The sequence below is a fragment of the Pongo abelii genome, chromosome 21, assembly GCF_028885655.2.
Source record: "Pongo abelii isolate AG06213 chromosome 21, NHGRI_mPonAbe1-v2.0_pri, whole genome shotgun sequence".
Classification (NCBI taxonomy): Eukaryota; Metazoa; Chordata; class Mammalia; order Primates; family Hominidae; genus Pongo; species Pongo abelii.
In genome coordinates, this window is record NC_072006.2 from 34,172,784 (window position 1) to 34,192,588 (window position 19,805).

Below are 19,805 nucleotides of genomic sequence, written 5' to 3' on the forward strand. Positions count from 1 at the left end.
TCTCCTGCCTCAGCCAGTAGCTGGGACTACAGGTGCCCACCACCACCCCTGGCTAATTTTTGTATTTTTAGTAGAGACGGGGTTTCACCATATTGGCCAGGCTGGTCTCAAACTTCTGACCTTGTGATCCGCCTGCCTCGGCCTCCCAAAGTGCTGGGATTACAGGCATGAGCCACTGCGCCCGGCCACCTTTTATCTATCTCAGAACGAGTTTTCCCCTTTTGCTGACAGGCAGACTAACCCGACAGAAAGAAACCATGGCTTGAGAATCAAATGTAACTGAATTTTAGATCAAATATGACTGGATTTGGAAATTTGAATTCACCCACCATCTTTATGACAGTGGGAATGCCACTTTACTCCTCTGAGCCTCATTCTCCTATCTGTCAAATGGGGCTAATTACAGTTGTCCATGAGTATAATCACAACATGCGATAACACACGTGAAATGCCTAGCAAGGACCTGGCATAGGGACAGCACTCCGTAAATAGCAGTAATTATTTATTCGCCTGAATATATTCTTATTCTCAATGTTATTCATGTATATTACATTTTTCTCCCTGTCCAAAATCTTAATCTGAAATACTATACTCATTTGTATCTGAGAGGTTCCTGACTACAGATTCATTTTATGCTTTCTTAAGTCTACTTGCAAAAAAAGAAAAGGAAAGAAAAACTCCAAACCGATCATTGTCTACCAAACAACAGGATTTCAGGACATTGCCACTTTGGTCTAACAGAGTATCTCAAAATTAGCACATCCAAAATATGAATTTCTGATTTTGCCTTAAAAATCTGTTTTTCTGCAGCTTCCCTCATTTCAGTTAATGGCAATCCCATCATTCCAGTGGAGTAGGCCAACACTCTCATGTCTATCAGAAAAGCCTGTCAGCTTTTATTCCCTGCACAGTGTATGCATTTTACAGATAAGGAAACTGAGGCTGACATAGTCGCAGAATCTGACACCTTTCGGCATCTTCACTGCTCCATCCCTGGTCCAAGCCACCATCTCTCTCCTAGATGATGCAGGTCTCATTATCTCCTACAAACTCTACCCAGCAGCCAAAGGGATCCTTTTAGAACATAAATTGGATCAGGTCATTCCTCTACTCAAAACTCCTCCAACGGTCCTTCCTTTCAATAGAGGCTAAAGCCTTTTCTTCGGCTGATGCAAAGTTCTGTGCATCTCTCCCCTGACCCCTGCTTATCTCTTTGACCTCATCACCTCTCCCCCTCATTCACTCTGCTCTAGCCACCCTGCCTTCTTGCACATCTCCTCATCAGGGCCTCTGCACATGCCGTTCCTTCTGCCTGGAATGCTCTTCTCCTCGATCTCTGCCCCGTGTATTCTCTCTCCCTCTTCGGGTCTTTGCTCCAAGGTCACCCTCTCAGTGAATCTTCTCTGACCACTGTGTTTAAAATACAACCCCTCCTCCTATAGCACTCCTCTTTCTTCCCATGCTTCTTTTTTCTCCACCGTCCTTAGCAACAGCTAACATATTTATGTATGTATTTATTTTATGTCTTTAGAATATAAGCTCCAGAGAGGTAAGGATAGATGCCCATTTTATGCTTTATTTAGTCTCCTGTGCCTAGACTAGTGTGACGCCACCACAGGCCCTCAATAAATCTTTGCTGAATGAATAAGGGGGTCTGCACTGATTTGGGTAGATGTCACCACCCAAGTAAGTGTAGGCTTCTTAGCAAGTCAACAAAAGGGGGAAAAAAAAGCTTTGTGGTACTTTGTTTATATTATTATAGTCCTTTCTACACACAGTGTCCTATTTAGTGGGCTTGCCTCTCCTGCTAAGTTATGAGCTGGAAGAGTTTTATTCATCTTTGAAAAAATAGCACCAGAGGGTCCCCTCTAAGGGCTGTAATGACTATATGCAAGAGCTCAGCCGGGAGTTGTGTGCCCTCAGGCCCATCAGTATCAGGACCAATTTCCTCGTGTGTACATGAGGTTAATCATTGCCATGACAACGAAGGGAGGGTTGTGCTGCTGAGCATATACAGCAAGCCCTTGGTACACGGTGCATGTCACAGCTGGGATAGGATTTCTAGAAGGTAGCTGGGCAGAGCCTTTGAAGGCTAAGTATTGGGCAAATGCGAGCCTGGGGGTCCAGGAAAGCAAACTTAGGGCCTTCTCCTCCTTTTCAGCAGATTGACCTTGCTGTCACAGCCCCGGGTCCTATTCTGCCCAGCACTGGCCCTAGCAAGTGTTTGTAGACCAGGAGTCCAGGTACCAGAAGGTTGGGGTAGGAAGGTGCCCAGAGACAGGTGACTACGGAGATTTCAAACTGGCAGCCCACGGCTGTATTGTGCTTGAAGACCTGCATGTATATGTATTCCAATTCAGTCAATATTTATAAACTGAGAGATTTCATATTTTTTTAAAATCCATGTTTTCTGGCTTGTCTCAAACAAATTAAAAGATCTTTCAGCTCCGTGCCTGCATTCCTACATGGCAATGATTGTCTGAGACTGAGAAGTTGTTCCTTTCTGTCTGAGTTCTTATCAGAGCTCTTGCTCTTTAATTGGTCTGTGTTTTTTGTTAGTGGCCTGGCATTGGAGCTTGGAATCTCTTTTCCAGTCCAGTCTCATTTTATAGGTAGAAGATCTGAGGTCAGCGTGGGGGTAGGTGGCATTTGCCCAAGGCCCCAAGTAAATCAGCAGTGGGGCCAGGACTGCAACCCCAGGCTTACGACTGAATCCAGGGCACTGGGATGTACAAGGAGGCTGAGAATGCAGCCTTGCAATGTTCTTTTGGTTGGTTCCCAGCTGTCAGGTAAGAAGAATGGGCCACTTGGGCTGAGGGGGAAATCCGTTTCAGGAAAAGGCTGGTGGGGCCAGAGAGGTAAAGCAGAGAGCACCATCTCCGGCTGCATGCAGCTAAAACCTCTCTTCTTCCCACTTGCTGGCAAACACTGATCTCCCCGACCTTGTAAAATAAACTCAGGGGAAAGGCTCAGCCTACACTGGCTCTGTTGACATAACACTCTCAAGTGTCCCTCTCACTCCACTTTCCCGAGAGCAGGCATCCTAGGGGCCCCTGATATGATGTAAAGAGCGGGGGCTTTGTCCTGGGGCAGAATCAAGCTGGAAACCTAGTTCTTAGCATAGGGCTGACACCAGCTTTAACTTCATCTGTAAAATGGGGTTTCAGTTGTGAAGACTGAACTGAGTGGTGCATGCAAAGAGCCTGGCACACACACTGCTGGATGAACAGTAATTTCTTTCCCGTATGTTATAAACCAAGGCCCAGAGACAAATGAATAACTTATACCAGAAAGGTACCGAACTAAAATGGGCTCCCTTAGCTCCAACTGGGTAATTTTACAGTTTTAAATATAGTTGTAAAAGTAGTACATACCCATTTAAAAGCCTTCCAGTTTTGCTACTCAAAGATAAACCACTGGTTAATTTGATTGCTGCCCCTTCTCAGGCCTTTTTCTAAGCACAGACATTTTTAGGCGGCGAGGGGTTGTTATATTTACACAGTTACAGTCGTGGAAAATATATAACTTGTATATTTTCAAAATGTACCATAGTTTAAGAATCGCCCATATGGCATATCTTTTATAAAAAGTATTTTACGGGCTGCATAGTATTCCATTTGATGGGTCTGTCATGGTTCATTTAGCCTCCCTCTCTGTTGAACATTTAGACTTCCTATCAAAAATGATGTTACAATAGGTATCTTTGTGAATAATTATTATCCTGTATTTAGAATTATTTCTTTAGGCTGGTTCTCTGGTAATGGATTTATAGGGTTGAAAAGTATGAATGTGCTGCCAAACTGCTTTCCCGAAGGGCTAGGTTGCCTATTGGTTCTCCCACCCATAATGTACACCTATTAGCTGGGTTTTCTACTTGATCAAACCACCAGCACTTAGCCAAAGCCTTAAAAGGCAAAGTGTTCAAGCTCAGACATACAAATCATCCAAGATGATTTTTCCACGTCTCTCCGGCCCTGTGGCAAGTATCTTCGCCCCCGCCTTCCACCCTCCACCCTCTGCCCCATGGCAATGCAGGCGGGGAACTGAGGCCGAGCTTAGAAATGGCCTAGCTCCCAGATTGAAAGCAAGCCTCCCAAAGCTACTCCCCCTTCTAATTACAGCATTTCCTATCTGTGTGGCAGCTCTGGCATGGCTGTTTCAGTCAATATTTACCAAGTGTCTATTGTGTGCCACTTCCTCCTCTGCCAATAGTCCCATAATCAAAGCACGTGTCAGTGAGGGGTTGGGCAGAAGAGAGAGGGACTCCTCTGCAGAACTCAGAAGCTGGTGCCCTTGAGCAGAGCTCTGGAGGACAGGTGCATAGTTGTTCTCCAGGTACCCCGGAGCCGCCTGTGGAGGAGCATTCCACATTCTGTGCAGGAACAGGGGTTAGCATTTACAGTCATGAAGAGTAAGAGAGCTACAGGGGGCTGGGTACTGCTAGACCACACAGTGTAGGGGCATAGGGAGAGTAGAGAGAAGGGCTGAGCCTGCAGAAAAAAGCCTTTTGAGCTTACAGAAAAAAGTTCTGATCAAGTTTAAGGTCAAAGTCAGGTTTACAGTTCAAGGTCAAGGCAGGCCTAAGGCTCAAGGTCAGATTTATATTACAGAAGATAACCCTGTACGAGCTCTGCCAAGTATGGACTGGGAAGAGATGAAGAGAAGCACCAGGACAGAAGGTCAGGGATGACGAAGTTTTAACGAAGGCTATAGAAGGTAAAATGAGAGTGGAGGTGAGGAGGTGACAGAAGTAAAGGTGGCTTCAAGAGAAATTTAGGAAGTAGACTCTTGAGGGTCCCCAGAAGAGATAGGCTGTAGGGAATGATGGAAAGGGAAGAATTGTGATGGCGCCCAGGCCTCTGTGTGGGTTAGCTTCACTGCCTACCCAATATTCTATCCCTCCTCCCTCAATAATAGAACCCTATTCAGGGGTGGCAATATATCTACCTTAAAACATACAAACACACCCCCCACTCCACCCAGAGTTGCAGAGACAGTTCTGGCCTGTGAGTTGTGAACAGCAGCACCCTGGGCTTGGGAACCTGGCTAGGTGTCTGCTATCCTGCAAGGGCTAAAAGAGGAATGGGCATCATGCCTTCAGAGGCTTGGAGTCTTCCCAGGTGCTAGGAACAGAGCTGGATTCGAAATCAAGGCTTAGTAAACACCTGCTGAGGGAAGTCAGGCAGCCAAACAGATGACCTGACAGTTCTGAGAACCCCATTCCATCAATCCAGGAACCAGGAAGAGGGCCCCTGAGGGAGCTCCATCCTCTCACTCTCTTGGGACAAAGCCTGGTACAGTATGGAGACCACAGTACTTGGGGCTAGGACACTCAGCTCTGCCACTGAGTATGACTCAGACCTAAGGCATACCTCTCTTGACCTCTGGGTCCCTCAGTCTGCCCATCTATAAAGTGGAGATAACACATCCCACCTCATAGAGCAGTTGTGACAACCCGACCTCTGCCTTGTCAGCCTCATTTCCCACACACCTCCTTTGCAATTCATCTTGAAAATTCACTGGACTTCTGCCTATGCTGTGCTGTCTTCCTGGAAAGCTCTCCCAAGCCTCTTCATCCTACTTATTTTCCAAGTTCAATCCAGGCCTGAATGCTTGTGTGTAGCCTCAAGGGAGACAGAATTCACAGCTAGAGCACATCGTGCACCAATAGGATACAGGCTGTTTACACACATCCCCACCTGTAGACCAGTCTCCCACCCTTTGGGAGTTACTGAGCCTACAAGTATATGTGCATGCACACACACATGTGTGTGTGATGCTGATGAGCTGAGAAAGAGGTCTGGCAGAAGAAGTCACAAGGTCCTCGTCCAGGCTCCACACAGCTCAGAGCAAAGCAGAAAAGCTGTGGGCACCGCTCCAGCCAGTGCATCCCCCAATCTGGTCAGTGTGGAGCCCAACAAACCTTCCTTACTGAATAGTTAGCCTCTCCATCTCTGCCTCCAAAAGGCCTTTTGATGGCATTGGCACTGACACACACTCCTCGCCCTTGCTGTTGGGAGGGTCGGCTGGAGAGCTCTACTCCAGTCTCTCACCCACAGGAAGGCACTGCTGTGCACATCTTCACAAGATGAGGGATGCTAAGTTACCTTACTCGCCCAGAGTCACAGGAATAAAAGGCATCAAGGGCCAGCCAGGCCTCTCTAGACATCAGAGCTGTTTGTGGGCTCTGACACTAAACCTTCATGGCATCTAAGGGACTTAGGCTCCCTGTTTGCAAAATAAGACCTGAGCCCAGGAGGTGGAGGTTGCAGTGAGCCGTGATGGTGCCACTGCACTCCAGCCTTGGTGACAGACTGACAGAGTGAGACCCTGTCTCAAAAAAAAAAAAAAAAAAAAAAGAAGAAGCCGGAGTCTCTCAGGAAACCAGTCTTTCTATCAGTGTCTCTCTCACCCACTCATACACACTGAGTATGAAACTTCCACAAGGCCCTCTAGGGCTAGCCCTACACACTGGGAGAACATATTTGCAAAATATATATTTAACAAAGAAATTATACCCAGAATGTATAAAGTACTCTCATACAACTCAATAAGAAAGCCAACAGCCCAGTTTTTAAAAATTAATGGGCAAAATACTTGAACCGATACCTCACCAAAGAGGATATGTGGCTGTCAAATAGACACAAAAGGATGCTCAACATCATTAGTTATTAGGAAAATGCCAATTAAAGCCATAAGGAGATACCATTACAAACTATTAGAGTGGCTAAGATTTAAAAGACTAACCATACCACGTACTGATGAGGATGTAGAGTAGCTGAAACTCCCATAATGCTGTGAATAGGAATGTCAAATGGTACAGGTGCTTTGGAAACACTTGGGCAGTAAAAAATTACATATATATTTACCAAATGATACAGCCATTCTTCTAGGAACTTACCCAAGAAAATAGGAAAGTGTATGTCCACTGAAACATTTATACACATACATTTATAACAGCTTTACTTGTAATAGCCAAAAAACTGGAAAAAACTAAATGTCCATCAACAGACAGATGAATGTATAAACAAATGATGATTTATCCTTTCTCCATACTATGGAATATGAGTTCGAGACCAGCCTGACCAGTATGGTGAAACCCTGTCTCTACTAAAACTAAAAAAAATTAGCTGGGCATGGTGGCGCACGCCTGTAATCTCAGCTACTCAGGAGGCTGAGGCAGGAGAATTGCCTGAACCCGGGAGGCAGAAGTTGCAGTGAGCCGAGATCGCACCACTGCACTCCAGCCTGGGTGACAGAGTGAGACTCTGTCTCAACAAAAAAGAAAAAAAAAGGAATAAACTATTGGTATATACAACATGAATCTCAAAATAATTATGCTGAGTGAAAAAGCCAAACCAAAAATGTGCATATTATATTATTTCATTTATATAAACTACTAGAAAATGTGAAATAATCTGTACTGACAGAAAGCAGATCAGTCATTGCCTGAGGATGAGGGGGGAGGAAACTTTTGGGGACGATGGAGATGTTCACTATCCTAATTGTGGTGATGGTTTCATCAGTATAGAAATATGTCAGAATTTACCACACTGTACTTTAGATATGTGAAGCTGGTTGTATATCAACTATATTTCAATAAAGCTAGAAGGAGGAGGATGGGAAAGAGTGGAGGAAAGAAAACAGAAAGCATAGCAAACAGGAAGCCAGGCAAACAAAACAAACAACACACACACACACACACTGACACACATACACAGATACACACATATAGACACTGACACACAAACACACACACAGACACTGACACACAGACACAGATACACACGCACAGACACACACACAGGCACACACAGAGACACACACTGACACACACAGATACACACACATACAGACCCAGACACACATACAGGCACACATACACAGACACACATACACAGACACTGACACACACACACAGACACACGCCACACACACAGATACACACAGAAACACAGGCACAGACACACACACAGTCACACACGTAGACACACACACAGGCACACACACAGATACACAGACACACTGGCACAGACAGACACACAGGCACACACATGGACACACACACGGACACACACACTGACACACACAGATACACACACAGACACACAGGCACAGACACACACACACGCACACACACACAGGCACACACAGAGACAGACAGTGACACACACACAGACACACGACACACACACAGATACACACACAGACACACAGGCACAGACAGACACACACAGGTACACACACGGACACACACACGGATACACAGGCACAGACAGACACACAGGCATACACACGGACATACACACAGACACACACACACATAGACACAGACACACACAGACACAGGCACATACACATACACACACAGAGTATGAAACTCCCACATGGCCTCTAGTCCCAAGGAATCCCTCAATCCAGGATTCCATCTGATAGGGACACCAAAGCTTCTTGTCATTTACTCAACATTTTTCTAGAATGTTTCCTGTGTACCTGGTTTGTGCTGGGTACTGGCGGTTCAGAGACAAATCAAACAATCCTTGCCCCAGGAAACTATTTCTAGCAGCCATGGTATAGCCTTCCCCAAATTCAACCTAAACATTTCGCCACATGCCCCTAATATCCCAGCCAGATTCCCTTCACAGGATCCCTTGGAGTCCTTCCTCCTGGGCCTGATTTTGTTTCTACCCTTGCCACCTCTTGGGAGAAAGCCTTCAATTAGTTCACAACTCCAGCAGAAGTCTGTCTTTTATCTGTGCAAAACAGACATCCAAGCTGAACCCCAACTGATTTCTAATAATTGACCAATGAGATCTGAGTCAAGTCTTCATAGAATCGCAAAAATTCTGGACAGGAAAGAATCTGAAGGTTTCAAAGCCCAACATCCATCTGACTGAAGTTCTGTTTCTCGGAATAACATTCCTGTTCTGCAGTCACCCGGACCCAGTTTGTATACCTCCAGTGAGGAGGGAGCTCACTACCAAATGAAGATGTGTTGGCACTTTGGGAAAGTAGGGAAGTTATAAAGTGATTCCTATACAACACGGATGGAAGGATACTGGCATTTATTAAGTACCTACTGTGTTTAATAAATAAAGCCCCTGGGCTAGGTAGGGGCTTTACACATAGAAGATTTCCAATCTAGTTTAATTCTCATGCCAGCTTTGCTGTCAGGAGGCCTGAGTTATGATTATGATGCCCATTTTTACTATTGAGGTACTATGGGTCAGATAAATTAAGTGACTTGCCCAGTCACAAAGTCAGTCCATGGCAGAGACGGAGACAGCAGTCCAAGTGTATCCAACTCCAACCTGCGCTCTCTGTTCCCAACCACTCAGAGAGCAGGGCAAGGGGGCCGGTGCTGCCTAGGCTTGGATCCTGGGCTTTTTCATCTGGATGGCTGGCCTCAGGGATTCCTTACAAAACCAACCTCCACCAGGCCTAACAACCTCTGAGCCCTTCTCTCTCAGACACACGGCCCCAGAGTGAGGAGCCCCCCTCCTATGGAGGGGGAAGGGGCTCTCCAGAAGGAAGCCACAGACAGTTGGCTCAAATGGTCTCCAGCTCCAATCTGGGCCCTGGGTGCCACCCAGGGAGGGGTGGTCTCTGCAGTCAGGGAATAGGAGGGTGTGGAGGGGTCAGGTCCTCTCCATCCTCTGAGAGCACAGAGCTTAGGCTGGTGACTAAGAGCCTGGGCTCTGTGAAGGAGCTGTGGGAGTTGGAAGTGGGTCCCCTGAAAGATAGTGTTTCAGCTGGGCCTTGAGACAGATCTGAACATGAGGAGATAGCAGTAGTAGTAGGAAGAGAATTTCAGACAGAAGAAACAGGGCAAGTAAATGTAATTGAGGTAGAAAGGAATGGCAGGGAGGAAATACTGCTGACCTGGGGTAGAACACGTCCAAGGGTCACTCAGGGACTTTTCTGAAGTCATAAACTATCAAAATGTCCTTCTCTAGCTCTTAGACCACCTCACTCCTATCAGGTCCAGGGCTAGCAACCTTGGTGTAAGAGCCCAGCTAAGCTTTGAGGAGGAAGGAATGCCCATTCACAGGCCTAAGAGAACAGAAATGGGGAGAGGAAAAGAATGAGAAAGCAAAATGAGGGGCAGGGAGAGTTTGGGCCCTGGAATCAGGTATTTGGTAGCTCAGCCACCATGTAAGAGCTGTGGGCCATGGACAAATTGCTTAAATTTCCTATAACTCAGCTTCCTTTTCTATAATAATGCTTTCCTTACCTGGGCTGTCAGGAAGATGCTATAAGGTCACATATCCCCTGTGCCCGACATGTAGTGTAGCTGTTATCATTAACCTGGACAAGAGTCAGGACTTAGAGGGTCAGAAAAGCAATCGAGGCCCATAGAGACAGGAGGAAGCAGTGTTTGTGGGGACATCTGCTATATACCAGGCTCTTTCCCACAGGGGACCACAACAGATCATCCCATCTCCTCTCAGGCAGGAATAATCGATTTCTCTTTGGCAGATGAGAAAATGGCCCAGGGGGTAACACAATTTGTCTGAAGTCCCAGGCTAACAAGTGGCAGAACTGGAAATGAGCCAGGCCTAACTCTGAGGAAGTGAGTGGCTCCCAGAAGGCCCAGGGTGGCTTAAGTGGATGGAGCTGTGGCTCCTCCCCTTTTGGCTCTGAGCCCCAAAAGTGAGGAAGGTGGCTACTGTCAGAAGACGTAGTTTGCCTCATGACACTTGCCTCACAGCAGAGGTGATGTTTAGCACACCCTTTCTCCCTCTGGGGCTTCGTGTCCAAAGTCTGCCACTTCTGAAAGGGAGGCTGGAAGGGAGGCGAATCTTACAATGCATACAGAGGGGATGTGTGGGAAGTAAGACGGGGGAAGTGGTGCTAAACTGGCTGCCTAATGAGGCTTTGGGAAAGACGCAGGACCCAGGATTTACTGTGCCTCTGTTTCCACCATTTTAAAAGCCAGAAAGGACAGGGAGCTGCCCTTTGCTGAAGGGCATCAGACCAATGGACTAGCCAGAATAGAGAGCTCAGTGTCCTCAGACTCACTGTCCTTACACAGTCCTCCTCCACTCCCTTCCTGAGTGCCAGCTCTTTAGATCCTGTTCTAGTTCCTCCTCTTCCTCCGAGAAGCCTTCTCAGATAGTCTCAACCTACAGCTATTCTTTCTCCTAGGAATGCCAGTAGCACCCACTGCTTGCCTCATCTGTGACCAGCCCTATACTAGGATTCCAGATCTTCTGGGTTACAGCTGTCAAGCACAGCCTTTCCAAATTCCATCCTATGGCAAGAATTCCTCCTAGAACATCCAGCCCTATGTTAGCAGCCCAGAGATGAGGTGCCAGCTCTCAAAATACATTGTTTTGTTACTAGATTTTTTTTTTTTTTTAGAATTTTCTCCCTTTTATCCCTTGAACTGAGCCAAAATTTGCCTTCCTTGCTGGCACTTGCAAGGACTGGTCTGGTATCTATCTCTCAGGGCATGCAGAAGCCCGCACTCTCTCCCATGCCTGCACTTTGAATACCTTTACCCCTGAAAACTGCTATCCTGTCACTACAGTGTGGGAAGCCACATCCTGTATACCTGTGTCAGAGTCCCCACCCCAGCACTTGTGCTTATATAACTTTGGGCCAGTTTCTTCTTTCTAGTGGTCCTAGTTTCCTCAACTATTAAAAAACTTCCTATCTTAGCAAGCAGCACAGTGCCTCACCTGTTGTGTGTGTTCAACTAACGGTAGTTATTTATTTTTTGTTCACCGATCACTTCTTTAGAGGCAGTATGGCTTAGAGGGAAGAAAGTAGCTCTGATGCCAAAGAGACTGGCATCTAAGTGTAGGCTCTGCTACACAGCCACTGTGTAACCTTGAACAAATTTCCTCCCCTCTCTGAGTCTCAGTGTCTTTCTCTATAAAACAAGGATAACATATGCTAAGTGGGCCCGGATTGGTTGACTGCTTCTTTTTTTCTCTGACCCATCTTTATGTTGCCTTTCTTCCGCATCTGCCCAGTTTTCCAGGCTACGAATAACACAGCTATATCACTGTGTGGCAGGCACAGTGCTGAGTGCTTCAGATGAAGATTCCACTCAGTTCCCATCCACCCTCTAAAATAGGTGCTATGAGGGCTAGCACCTCATACTCAGAAGACACACAGTCAAATGGCAGCTGTTGTTAATATTTCTATGTGTCAGGCCCTGTGCACCACCCACATACCTTCCCTCCAACCAACCTAAACAGCTCCCTGAGGATAGGGACCACATCTTGGTGCCTGTGTGTACAGCAGATCCTCAGTATATGTTGGTTGAATGAATGGTTATAAATACTTCTTTGAATTCCTTCACCGTGGCCAGAATAGAACCTTACCATGATAGGTGCTTGATGAATATTTGATTAACTGGAGCCACAAAAAATGTGAACTGTCATCAGTGGCTTTAGTCTGAATCCTAGAAGGCCCTGAAACCGTGGTAGGGTTCCTTCTGCTAATTAAGAGTTCCTCTGAGGTCCTTCTCTAAGAACACTCTAGGCTGTCTTTGCAACCAGATCCCAACTTTTCCTCTGCAGGGACCATGTGTCAGAGCTGCCCACAGAGAGACTGCTTGCTGTCCAGATCAAAGCACAACCCAAGGAGAGGGCAGCAGAAGCTCTGCTGCAAGGCTGGTGTGGCTTCCAAAGAACAGGAACTACCCCATCCACTGAGGACCTGCCAGGAGCCTCTCTGTACCCCTCTTTCTCAAAGGTGGCTTCTGTGCCAGGCTGCACAGGCCACCAGCCAAGTTCCCTCTTCTGAAGCTGCCGACCAAGCTTCCAGAGACCCTGTGGTAGGGAGGCATGGCTAGGGCCAGCTTCAAGGGGTACAGAGGTATCTGGAGGCCTCAGTCCCCAGAGACTCAATCCTGACAGTGCTGCCGAAAGGGAAGGGGCACCATCAGGGCCTTTGAAGCTGGGGGAGCCAGAAGCAGAAGATCACAAGCTGCCAAAGTCAGGCTAAATGCCCTAGCCTTGCAAACAAGGCATTCCCTGGCCTAGGCTGCCTTTCCAGCCTTCTTTCCTTTCTCTGCCTTCATCCGTGGGCCAGCCAATAATGACTGAGCACTATGTGCCCAGCATCTAAAACTTTACATCTGAGGTCACAGACGGATGGCCGGTCACATACACATTTTAATATGTGCATTTAAAAATGTTGCCTAATCAGCTACATGTTAAAAATTAGGAGATGTCACAAACAAATATGCAGATTTCTATCTTATAAATCAGAAGATCTGACAACACTGGGCACATGTTCTTGTAGGCAAGAATGGTGGGAGCGGGATAGCAGCTGCTTCTTTCAAGCAAGCACTTTCCAATGTGCTATAATCCCCAAACAGCCCAACCGGCCTGTTTTACCTTTGTAGACAACTACATTTGACAATCCTTGCTTAACATATTTCATTTTGGTGTAAAGTCCTCCTAATGACCTTAGGAGACAACATCATTTCCCAGTTTTACAGATGAGGAAACAGAGGCTCTGAGGGAAAAAAATAACTGGGCCAAGATTCAAACCCCAGCAGCCCAACTTCAGAGCCAAACACGAGAACACTAGTCTGTGGCAAAAATGAGGAAAATACAGACAATGCAGTGAGTTTTTAACAAAGCAAAATGTATTCAATTTGAAGGAATACCATTTTTCCCCTGATAACATGGCCTTCTTACTTGGGGGAATAGAAATATTAAAATGTTCTTTCTCTTATTTTATGATAGTGATGGTAAAGAGAACCCTAAGTGTCATCTGAATGTCCTCATCTGGTAAAATAAAAAGCTAGCTAACTGAGGATGGATTCCCAAATGCACTGGTCTTTGTGAAATCTAAGTCCAAGACCCACTGCTCTGCTACAGACTTCCTGTCCCAGTATGACAGCAATCTTCTGTTATTCCTCTTGGTTAAAACAAAAAACAAAAACTCATAACTTCATCTAACCATATCTGCATCATTCTATTTTTGAAGAGGTGGCTTTTGAACTGAGTCTTTCCCAACCCCTCTCCCTCCAGCAAATCCACAAAGCATTTGTTCATGCCTTTTGTTATATTTATCTTATTCTTCCTCAAGTTACAATTATATGTATCCTATCCACCCTTCTACCCCCTAAAGTCATTACAGAACAGAAGAAAGACACTTTGGGAGGTCAAGGCAGATGGACTGCCTGAGGTCAGGAGTTCGAGACCAGCCTGGCTAACATGGTGAAACCCCCTCTCTACTAAAAATACAAAAATTATCTGGGCATGGTGGCGCATGGCTATAGTCCCAGCTACTCGGGAGGCTGAGGAAGGAGAATCACTTGAACCCGGGAGGCAGAGGTTGCAGTGAGCCAAGATCATGCCACTGAACTCCAGCCTGGGTGACAGAGCAAGACTCTGCCTCCAAAAAACAAAAAGAAGAAGAAGAAGAAGAAGAAGAAGAAAGAGTTTCTGAATTGTTAGCCACTCAGAGCTAGAAGGGCTCTTAGATATCATCACCTCTGACTCCCATTTTGCAGGCATGGAAAAGCAAAGGGTCTGACCTAAGGCCACCCAGTGGGTCAATGGCAGAGCTGGGGTGAGGACCCAAGTCTACTGACTCCTCAGTGCTGGCTCTTCCTGCTGCGCCAGGCTGCTTTCCAGCCACTCCCTTTTGGTTGGCTCAGCCCCTCAATTCAGAGGACAGTGCTGAGTATGCGACAAACACATCATAAATATCTGTCCATTAATGCAAATCAGCCTGGGGTGCACAGGCCTCAGCCTCTCCAAGGCCCTTGGCTTGAGCTTCACATCACCTGCATCGAGACTTCCCACGGCACCAGCTGCCCATCAAATGGAGAACTGGCACCCAGGGCCTCTGGTGGCCCAGATGTAGAAAGACCCCATGTGGCTTAGAAATGCAATCCCCGTTAGGCCAGAGTTATGAACCAAGCCCTGCTGAGTAATCTTAGGCAAATGACTTCACCTCTCAGGTGTTAGGCATTCCTCCAGACAGGTGGGATGCCTAGAATAGACATGAAGAAGAACTCCCCAAGCCTATCAGATGATTATAGGCACAAGACAGTCTTTGTCAGGGGAATTTCAAAATCCTGCTTCTAGAAGCCTTTAAGGACAGGAAAGGTTCTGGTCTACCCGGGACAAACGGATAGTTCCATCAAAATTGTGTTACAGAGTGAGCTTGGATGGTCCCCCAGACTCTATGTCCACCTTCTGGATCGATGAGGACAGGAGCCAACAAGTCTTTAGGGCTGTTTGGAAACATTCTAAATCAAGTAGAACCCTTTACTATTATTATTAAATTATTATTCACAAGCTCAATGCCAAAAATAGAGATGACAATGGCATCATCTCTCTACAGCCTTCCTGACCCACTCAGTAGGAAAGATCCTTCCCCTCTCTCTGTCCCGCCACCCCATCACACACATATCAGTATGTCTTATAGCTTCCAGATGTTTTCTCATATCTATATGTTTAGGTATCTGTCTCCCTCTGTTAGATATGAGCTTCTTGAAACTAGGACTCACCATTTACTCTTTCCTGCATGCTATGCACTTAGCCCAGGGCCTAGCTAATAAATAAGGACAAATGCTGGTCAATGTTTAGCAAGTTAAGGAATCCCCTCCACCTCCAATACTGGAACAAGGGTGCATGTAGGCCTTTTGGAGCCAGTAGATGCATGCAGATCATTTGAGGGATGGGAACTCTCGGAGGGAAACTAGCTGACCCAAGGTTACTCAGTCATTGAGAGGGCTCAGACTAAAAGCAACCCTTTGGACACCCAGTCCAGTGCACTTCCAGCTAAACATTTTCTAGGTTCTATGACACACTGGTTGTATGACTCTGGGTAAGACCCTTCACCTCTCTGCCCTGGCTTTCTCACTTATAAAAATGGGTAAATTTATATATAGTGCCTACATAATGGGATGATCTGAGCAGTAAATTATTGAACCTGTGTAAAACAGAGCACGACACATAAGAAGACTAAAAAAGTGTGTCTGTCCTGACTGTCATTCAGGCCTAACCATTATCCTCGGTAAAGGGGCATCCACCAACCATCAGCAAAGCAGGGCTCATGGTGAAAGGAAAACTCTCCATTCCTGGCTCACACAGTTTTCAACCGGGAAGTACCCTGCACCAATCACCTAGGAGAAATGCCTGATCTCTCACCACAAATTGTTCACAGCTTTTTCTTCTCCAAACCCCTATTCACACCTGCAAGTGCACACACAACTCACAGCATCAGCAAGGTATGCATGAAGAGGCAGTGAAACCTTTGGAAGAGGATGATCCAGACAGACCTGGTGTCAGATAACAGTTCTAGCTGTGCAATCCTCAGCAAGTCACTTAATCTCTCCAAGCCTCAGTCTCCTCATCTTTGAAACAGTCATAATTTTCTTTAAGGATTACCTGAGATAGTTAATGGTCTGGGACTTCATAAATGACGTTGAGGGTAATAATAATTGTCTGATTTTTATTTAACAAAATCCACTCGACAGAATGTCAGAAGCAGAAGGGGTCTTAGAAATCACTTAGTCCAGTCCCATCATTATATAGATGGGCACACAGAGGCCTTGAGGGGAGGCCTGACTGGCCCAAGGTCACATAATAAGGCAGTGGTTCAATGGGACATGGGACCTGGGTCTCCTGACTTTCTACTGCATATCCATGTTGTCCCACTGGATTCTAATTATCTGCTCTCCTCCCTCAAACACAGAAAATGGCTAGAATCATTCCCTTCCCAATCCTCCTCCCTTCACAGTCATCTCACACCAGCCAGCACCATCTGGATCCCTTTTTGCCAACATCACCACCCTCCCAGGCACATCTGGCCCCTTTTGGTCTAGTCAGGAGCCCTAGAGGAGTAGGCAAAGCATCTGTTAATCACCAGCAATAGCAATAATAACAGTAGTTGTAATAGCAATAATAATGACAACCAATAACCTGGACGATGTCCCACTCTTAAAAGGGCTTTCACCTACATAATCAACACATTCCTACAGTTTCTCCCTAACCTAGTTGGCTTAGGGACATAATTTCCTCAAGTTTGTTTCATTCAACACTTACGGAGCACCTACTTTGGGCCTACTCATGGGCCAGAGGCTGGAGACATAGAAAGGAAAATGATAGGACCTCTGCCAAATAGGAATTTAGGGTGGGAGTGGGGGGATATGACAACTTCTTTTGGTCCAAATGGTGCAGCAGCAAAATTCCCCACCCAACCCTATGGAGAACCTCCTTTATCATGCTGTCAAAAGGCAGGAGGTATCTGTGGAATAAAGACAAGCAAGAAAGGCTTGAGTGCTAGGCTGAAAATGACAGCAGGAAGAAAGATAAAGAATCGAAAATACAGGCACCAAAAACTTGACTGCCTGGCCTCAGGGTGACTCTAGGGAGACACTCCAGGGAGGGCAAGAGAGCCACAGTGGGATTCGTGTGAGATCCGGAAGACCTGATCCCTGCTCTCCTGCCAGCACACAAGATTCTGCTGCTTCTGTTCCCTCAGAGACTCCGCCCTTGGATGCCAGGATTTTCCAAACCCAAAGCCGGGCTACAGGCCTCCTTGGGACCATCATTTGCTAGAATGATGTCACAACCCTTGCAGTGGAAATGTTGCTGCCTGCCTAGGCCCTCAGCCTGGTGGCCCAGTACACTTCAGCATTCATTACCCTTGGCAGGGACACCATCTGCAGGGGTGTGGAAGAGACAGGCAGGGGATGGGGAGGAGAAGAGGACTAAAAGCAGTCACCTCTTCCTCTCTTCCCCCAGCCTATCTCCCAAGTCCTGAGTTCCTGAGAACCTACTATGCGCCAGGCACTGGCACTATTTTAGGTGCTTCCACATACATCTCATTTAATTTTCACATCAGCCCTCTGCGGGCTGTACCCCCAGATTTACAGATGGAGAAACTGAAGCTGGGGGAAGGCAAGTCACTTGGCAGCTCAGGGATGTCAACATAGGACTGTCTGGCACCTCCAGCTCCTTGAGGCCCACAAGGTCAGTGTTTCACTCAAGAAGTCAGAGTTGAAAGATATCAACTGAGGAAACCCCAATTATTTCATGAACCTAAATTTAAGTTGCCTTAGCAGAGGGGTCCCCCTGACATGTAAAAGCTGCTCGAGTGATATACTAAAATTATACAGATCATTTAATCCAATTCCTTCATTTAACAGATGAGCAGACAGACACCCACGCCTAAAGAATTTTAAAATGGCTACTTGTGGCCAACTAGCAAGTTAAGGGCCTAGAACCCCGATCTCTGGCACTTTCCTTATACGACTCTGCCTGCAGAGATCACCTTTTTCTAAGAAGCTCCTTCAGCCCATCCGGACACCACCAGATGGGCAGAGAAGGCAGAGGAAACAGGCAGCATGTGACTGGCCTCTCTTTCAGTCTGCAGGGTTGGGAAGGGAATACGGGGCTCCCCAGGCTAGTAGGTGTTGCAAACAGCCCAGCTCCCGGCTGGGGAGTGGAAGGCTTCATATCCCAGGGAAGCTCCGGGGAGACGGAGGCTCAGATCGTCCACTCTAAGACTTATGGGCATTTTTTCCCCAGATCTACTGCAGGGCCCTGATGCTTCTCAGAGGGAAAGATGGGATGGAAGCAGTCATTGGCACTTGACCTTGGGGTGGGTGTGGGGTTCCATCCTTCTCCCACCCCCAGGTACCCCTGCTCCTCCTCCAAGAAGGAAAAGAGAAGCTTAAATGTTTGCCAAATGCCAGAAGAGGAAGACAAATAAAAATTGGGGGGGGGGGGTGGGTTCCCTAAAAACCTCCTAATCGCCCACTTTGGGCATCTTCTCTGCTGCAATAAGCACCCTCTAATTCGTACATTTCACGGAGGGGGAGGGAGGGAAGCGCTTAAAGGGATGTAGGGGAATGAAGGGAGGGTAAGAATGAGTCACGATTAACCCCTCTCAGGCTGGTGCCCTCCAAGGGATTCTACCGCAGCGAGAGGTTGCAAGCGGCCCCCACCTGCCGCGGTGCAGCGGAGGGCCAGTTCCCCGCTCCGCCGCGGCCTCCTCACCTGAGTCCACTCGCCCTCCGCAGCCCCGCCGGCTGGCACCACTCTGGCCCGGCTTGGCGCAGCGCCTCTGCAGTCGCTGCTGCAGCCGCCTGGCCCTGATCAGCGACCTGCGGGGTTAGGAAAAAGAGATAGACCGGGGCGGGTGAGCGCGGGCGGGGGACACCCGGGCAGCTGAGCCCCCGGCCGCTGACAGCTGGGCCGCTGCAGCCAGAAGGCTTGGAGGGCAGGCTGCCTGCCGGGTGCTCCGTCCCCTCCTCCTCGCGGCCCGCGGCCCCCACCCCACCCCCTGGCACTTGGCACTCTGGACTGCGGCGGGTGCAGCTGGGCGGTGGGCCCGGAGGTCCCCGGGGTCCTTGTCATCACCTGCGGAGGCTTCCATGGCTTCAGCTGCCCTGCCGGGGCCGCCGAATTGCTCTCCCGAGCCCCTGCAGGAGGCGGCTAGCTGGGTGCTCGCCGGGGCTGGGGCTGCCGGGAGGGAGGGGCGGGGAGGGTGAGGTGGATGGAAGGGACCAGCCAGTCGGCGGCTCGCCGGCAGCTGCGTAAGCGGCCCGTCTTTACTTTCCTTCTTAAAGAGATAGTTAGTATCTTGCTCTAGAAGGCCTGGGAGCAGAGACAACGAGCACACGGGGAGCGGGAGCCTCTCCCACCTACACACCAGCCAGTATTTTGAGCTGGGCGATCGATTGGGCGTGGTGGAAAGCGTCTTGGTCGGCTGTGTGACCCTGTGCAAGTCCCTTCACCTCTCTGGGCCTCAGCTTTTTCTTCTGTAACATGGGGTGATGATACCAATCTCACTCCCTGGCACATAGTTGGCTCTAG

The 19,805-nt window shown here is 47.7% G+C and overlaps 1 protein-coding gene across 12 annotated transcripts in view; it reads right to left on the reverse strand.

The window, feature by feature from the left end:
• Nucleotides 1-19,475, reverse strand: part of SNPH (syntaphilin) — a 41,745-nt gene extending 22,270 nt beyond the window's left edge. For 9 of the 12 annotated variants that reach the window (XM_024239032.3, XM_054541713.2, XM_063720758.1 and 6 more), the window contains exons 1-2: nt 19,350-19,475; nt 18,987-19,093 (exon numbers count right to left, since the gene is read on the reverse strand). The gene's annotated coding sequence lies outside the window, so the exon portion shown is untranslated. Of the gene's footprint in view, nt 1-18,934; nt 19,094-19,349 lie in introns of all 12 variants that reach the window. The other 3 variants (XM_063720757.1, XM_063720754.1, XM_054541716.2) reach the window with 2 other exon arrangements.
• Between the last annotated feature and the right edge of the window lie 330 nt (nt 19,476-19,805).